Source organism: Papaver somniferum, unplaced genomic scaffold (assembly GCF_003573695.1).
Source record: "Papaver somniferum cultivar HN1 unplaced genomic scaffold, ASM357369v1 unplaced-scaffold_76, whole genome shotgun sequence".
Taxonomy (NCBI): Eukaryota; Viridiplantae; Streptophyta; class Magnoliopsida; order Ranunculales; family Papaveraceae; genus Papaver; species Papaver somniferum.
The window spans coordinates 4,089,066-4,095,756 of NW_020650526.1; the positions used below are offsets into that span (position 1 = coordinate 4,089,066).

General features: G+C 33.5%; 1 long non-coding RNA gene across 1 annotated transcript; it reads right to left on the minus strand.

The window, feature by feature from the left end:
- Window positions 1–373: 373 nt before the first annotated feature.
- On the minus strand, window positions 374–1,892 carry LOC113344336. The gene is made up of 2 exons (XR_003357769.1): window positions 1,344–1,892; window positions 374–487 (listed from the first exon to the last, which is right to left on the minus strand). It is a non-coding gene; the product is annotated as an uncharacterized LOC113344336 (long non-coding RNA).
- Between the last annotated feature and the right edge of the window lie 4,799 nt (window positions 1,893–6,691).

Below are 6,691 nucleotides of genomic sequence, written 5' to 3' on the forward strand. Positions count from 1 at the left end.
CTCTATCTATGTATATCAAATGAATTATTTTAAAATCCCAGTTAAAATATGTGATCAAATAAGTAGAATGCAAAGAAATTATTGGTGGGGAAAAATGAAAAGGGTTTAAATGAAAATGGGAAAAAAGGTATTTTCCTTAAAAATTGGCCTTCTATGTGTAAAACTCTTGAAGAATGAGGGCTAGGTATAAAAATATAAGGAATTTTAATATAGCTATGATAGCTAGGATGGGCTGGAATCTTAATCAGAATCCATATTCCCTATGTGCAACAATAATGAAAGCAAAATACTACCCACACTGTGATCTACTTCATATAAACTGTAAACCAAAAAAAAAGTGATAGATGGATTTGGAAGGGATTGTTAACAAGGATTGCACAAAAAAAATGACGTCTCTGATATTTGGCAGGATTGTTGGATCCCATGGATTCAACCACCACTGTGTAGAAACCTTACTGACATTGTGGGTCTTAATAGAGTTAGTGACCTGATAACATGCCAAAAAACATGGGATATTGTTAAACTCAACAGATGCTTCGACAGCAACACAGTATAACAAATCAGGAAAATTATAATACCAAGTGAAGAAACACTAGATACTCCAAGATGGACGTTAAACAGAAAAGGTATGTTCTCTGTTAAATCTTTGTATGACCACATTAACTCCAATGGCAACCCTGTGCCCAGATAGAATAGGATATGGAAAATGAAGACTTCTCCGGCGGTTAAGATCTTTATTTGGAAGGCGGCCCATTCTATTCTCCCTAACAGCATGAGAGTGGTAGCTATACTCCATGACATTGATACCAAGGGTAAGTTGTGTAATGAAAACCAGGAAACGTTAACTCACTTTTTCTTACATTGACAATATGTATCTCAGGTATGGATGCACCTAAACCTTGATATGGAATTCGTTATAAATGGTACAACCAACTTTCATGAATGTTATCCAATTGCTTTGAAAACACAAACAAGGGAGATTATGAAATTGAATGGCATTTCCTATGTAGCATTATAGTCTGGTTTATATGGAAAGCTAGGTGCGATGTGGTTTTAACAAAGATAAGGCAAAATAGCGTAATAACTGCAAACAATATTATCAAATTCATCAACAGTTATAACACAGTAAATAGGCGTGGTCATGACATTATGAATGATCTCTATTATAATTCTATAAATGATGTTATTATGAGAATCAAAAAGCACCCTACTGAATCAGAGGGAAACGATATGTCTTTGAAAATACATATTGCCCTGACTATGTTAGACTCTAACTCTAAAGCAGGCATTGGTCTACTACTTGTTGATCATACAGGTGTAGTCAGAGAAGCAAGAGGTCTTACCACTGACATCACAACCTTAGAGGAGCTAGAAAAGGAAGGAGCGGAACCAGCTTTCCATTGGCAACCGATTGGAGTGGCCACATGATCTCCTTTAGTAGCGATTCAGAGCCGATTCTAGTGTTGCTGGTGGGATTGTATGACGAAGGTCGTAGAAAAAGATACATGATCAGCGAAGATTTTGGAAATACTAAAAAGTTTGAAATTAACTTTAGAGCCCATGATTTTATTTTAGTGAAAAAAATAGACATCATATGAGAAGTAAAACTCTCTTTATTCTGTAATAATTTTAATGTTAAGCATATCTGGACGGAAGATAGATTATGGGATTTATTAAACTTTCTGAACATCCAAATCGGGGATCAAGATGTAATGACAATTCGTAATATGATGTACTGAGGTTTTCATACCTCTTTTTCCAAAAAAAAAAATAAAATAAAAAATCCTCATCCTTTTTTCTTGTTTTCTCTATGGCACTCATATTCAGTATCATTAATTCCCTTCATCTTCATTTTCAAAAAATCAAGATGTCTTCTTCCTATACTGATGTGAAACCCCAAAATCAAAATCAAGCGAACTAAAATTACAAGCCAGAATTAATTCAATCGGCAAATAAATACATTCACCACAAACATTACTCAAATTAAACATTCACTATAATTACTCATTCAATTTCGGATAATCCCCCATCAAAGACCCATGTTTTAGCGATTAAAAACCATAATACATGAATTTCGCCAAATCAGTAAACCCTAGTTTCCATTAAAACAAAACCAATCAAATTCAAACGGGAATATTGGGAGAATTATCTAAATAGAATTAGATTTCAATCGTTTCTCATATTGATTCGTCTTTGAAAAACTAATTAGTTCATCTATTCTTCGAATTTTAGACGGCGAAACTCTTCTATTTTTCTTCCTAGCACATCATATAAAATTAATAACAAATGAGTCAACATAATAGTATTTTTAAAATCTTATTTACGATTTGACTCTTACGATTCGCTTCAAAATTTTCCAAAACGATTGAAATCTTAACTATGAATCTGTTCGACTGTGAATCCTACGATTCTCATTTTGACTCGTGCGATTTGCACCGATTCATTAGTCAGATAAATTTAAATCTATTCTTTTCATGTGATTTTTATTAAAAAAAAATAAAATAAAACATTTTAACTCGCGCCAGAGCACAATATTCAGACTCAAGAACCATATCCACCTAATTAAGTGCCCAACTACTGATTTGGACACTTAATTATGTTATGCATTTTTCATTATTCATATCTATAATACTAATAACATATATTTAAACTTATTAATTTATAACTCCGATATGATATATGTATTTAGAGATTTACCATGAATCTTCGACTCGCGATTCAACATACGATTCGATTCTTAAAAATGAAAAACGATTCGATTCACGATTTAACAACCTACCCTAACTTTTACTCAATCCTCACCATGGAAATTCTCCCTGCAACTATTTAATGTCTGGTTTTTGGATGTGTCTCAATGTTGATAGAATGTGGAAGATGAACCCTTGCTTAAAAATGTAAAAAATCCTTAGCCGTCCATATTACATGTGAGGGCATAGATGTAGTACGATGAAGACACATGTAATATACATATGGGGGTTTTAATGTCAATTAATTAAACTCATAATGGATCTGCCATGTGTACACGTCTGATGTGAAAAATAACAGAATCTTTAGACAGAACATATGACAAAACGAGGTTTTGTTAATTTTATTTATATAGGAAAGGTAACGCAAATTAGCGATCTTATTTATTTATATAGGGGAGGTAACGCAAATTAGCGATCTTATCAGGGAAGGTAACGCAAATTACCCTAAGAAATTATGTATAAAGGCTTCACCATAAAAAATAATCCTCGCCAGAACCGATTTTTTTTTTATCAAATTGGACATTTGAGTTAGGTTCCATTTTGGGGAAAATGACATAGAAGAGACTCTTTGCCTTCATGACCTCCGTTCGGTCGGCCTAAATATTTTGGCCATTGAATTATAATAGTATTCAGTGCGTTTGGGCAAACACATTCTTCAACAGCGGCTGGCGGAAGTGGGACTATTAATATCGTCCCCTTATTGTACACTACTTATATAAGCATCTAGCTGCAGACGCTACTTATATAAGCGTTCAGCTGCAGACTCACCTTGTAATAACGTCTAGTTATATTTAGTCATTGCTAAATCTAATTGCCACATTTAGCTTTCAATCACGGTTGATAAATCCAATTTTATTTGTTGGATAAAATTTGATTGAATTCGAATATTGGTATTTGGTTTTATATGAGTTTTTCTCACATCAATCAGGTTCACGAATTCATATTTGTTTGATTAATTAATAGTGTTGAGAAAGAGATAGAGCTTTTTGATATTTTTCTTTGATTGAGTTTCATTAAATTGTTACTCTAAGAATTATATTGGAGTTTAGTCCATATATATTGTCGAACGAAAAAATTGGGTATGGTTGTTGTACCCCGCATTTTCTCAGACTAATTTTATGTATTTATAGCGGGTAAATAACTGAGTTGGTAATGACAAGAAAAACAAGTGTCAAATTGTTGAAACATTTAAAATCTTAAAAACTAAGTAATGTTCCATATACTTATCCTCAATAGGTTAAAGAGGTGGAGAATTTGTCCGGAAATGTCTCGATTCTTCTTAAGTGGTGAAAATGATTGGCCATCCCACAAAGATGTGTATACACTGCACACCACCTACAATATGTTTTTTTTTCTTTTTTACACCACCAACAATCAATTTTAACCTATGTTCTGTGTGTGGCTTTATCAGAGCATCTCCAACATAGGGTGAGAGTTTTTTTTTTTTGACACATGAAATTTTAGACCCTCGTTTAGATTAAATTCATCTCCAACAGTAGGTCCTATAAAGTAGGAAGGGTGTAAAAATAAATATGAAGGTCTTAGATAAAGTTTTATTTAGACCTTGTGAATGACCTTCGTGTCATTTTTCTGAATATTTTTTGAATTATTATTATTAAATAAATTTTTTTAAGCCAATGGGCAAAAATGGATCATATTTATCTTTATCCACAAAAACCAATTCCTAAAACTAACATCCCAAACTACTGGAGATGGTTCATGAGAAAAGCACTATTCTTTCATGTACATTTATACCACCCGATAAATAAGGATCTAAATAAAAATTCCGCATAGGATTAGTAGCACACATTGTTGGAGATACTCTCAGGCGTCAAACGAAAAATAAAATTAAAAAGTATCAGTCAACCGTATTTCACTTATCTTTGAAGGTCACGACCCGTGAGTCTTGACATGGCCAAGTAAGTGTCACTACATAAACGAAGACGTAGAATAATATATGGAAGGTCAGTCAAGGCCTCAAGGGTTTAAGAAAAACACGAAAATATTCAAAGATTTAAAGGCCCAAACAAATAAAAATCCCACGTTAAAGGGTGAGAAAATTATCATTTTTTGTTGGCCGAAATTAAAAAAAAATTATTTTAATAAAACAAAGAGTTTTGGTGAGTAATTTGACAACATATGATTGGTTTATAAACTACTAACTCAAAAGGAACATTTAACTTATCACGTTTGAAATTTTATGAAAGTTCTAAGTCAATTCGGAAGTCAAATACTTATCGTATTAGTACTCTTTTTTTTCCAAACTAATACATACATCAAAAAGAAAAAGGAAAACCATACATTCTACACATATTTTCTGCTAAAATAAAAGGAAAAAATAAATAAAATCCTTACATATTTTGTTATCTTTTCTATACCTATTTAATGTAATAGCTCATCACACACCAAATCAAAAACACATCGCCAAATTAAAAGGAAAAAAAATGTCTGGTACGTGACATGAGCACAAAATCTAATAATTTCTAAAACACGAAATCATAATTTTATCACCGAAAATGGGTGGATGCACCAAGTCTTTTTGGATTTCACAGCGAAAAAACGGGGAAAAAAAGTCTGTCTATTCTGGGTGAACATTTGGCCCGAAATCCGTGGATTTAGCTGGGACCATCCGTATTTTTGCGGTTGGGGTGCCCAGATGGGTTGGATGCAGATGGAGTTTTTGAAATCCAACGGATGATGGATTAGGCCCGGATGCAATCTTGAAAACCCATTCGGCATCCATACCCATTTATTTTTTATAATACTTCTTCGGTACAAATATGAAATGAGAATATATGTTATTTTTGCCAAGTTGGCTATTCCTTTCATCTAATATTTTGATGAGCTTACAAAACACAAAACCAATATATGTATAAGTGGACATACTTGATCCCAATTACACCAAAAACATCTTACTTTAAAAGGGTCAGGTTGTTCTTCCTATTCAAATTTTGATTTTAAACCCCTAAATTTTGATTTGTTGTCTTTATTTATTTATTATAAAGTTTGATTACAATACAAATCTGTTGGATTATCCGCATCCAATCCGTCCAATCATACATCCAATGAATGTTGGGTTGGATGCGAATGCCAAATGAAAAATCCATAGTCGATTAGATTTGATGCGGATGAGGTAAGAACCGGTCCATACAGTACCATGATCACCCCTACTACTAGGAACCTACTAGTGTCTATAATTTCGCTTTGTACACGCGGTACAGGATGTTAGGCCCAAGCCCAGCACTAAAATCTTCTTAGATATTTTAGAAACCCTACTAAAGGTTATGTCGGCTACTTCATAGAAGAGAAGTTTAGTATCATTTATAAGAACATAAAAGTGAATTGATTAATTACAGGACAAGAACCAGACACACTCAATATTTATATTACAAAGTAATAGACTCAGTAACGTGTCCTTACTGGACATGCTGTAACCAGCTCACTAAACTAACTAATGAGAATCAAGACTCGCACAGATGAAACACATGTGCAGTAGAGTTTGTTAGAGTTTATTGACATTGAGCAACACAATGATAATACCCCCCCACCATGATCACCCCTACTACTAGGAACCTACTAGTGTCTATAATTTCGCTTTCTACACGCGGTACAGGATGTTAGGCCCAAGCCCAGCACTAAAATCGTCCTAGATATTTTAGAAACCCTACTAAAGGTTATGTCGGCTACTTCATAGAAGATAAGTTTAGTATCATTGATAAGAACATAAAAGTGAATTGATTAATTACAGGACAGGAACCAGACACACTCAATATTTATATTACAAAGTAGTAGACTCAGTAACGTGTCCTTACTGGACAGGCCGTAACCAGCTCACTAAACTAACTAATGCGAATCAAGACTCGCACAGATGAAACACATGTGCAGTAGAGTTTGTTAGAGTTTGTTGACATTGAGCAACACAATGATATTACCACCACCACCAC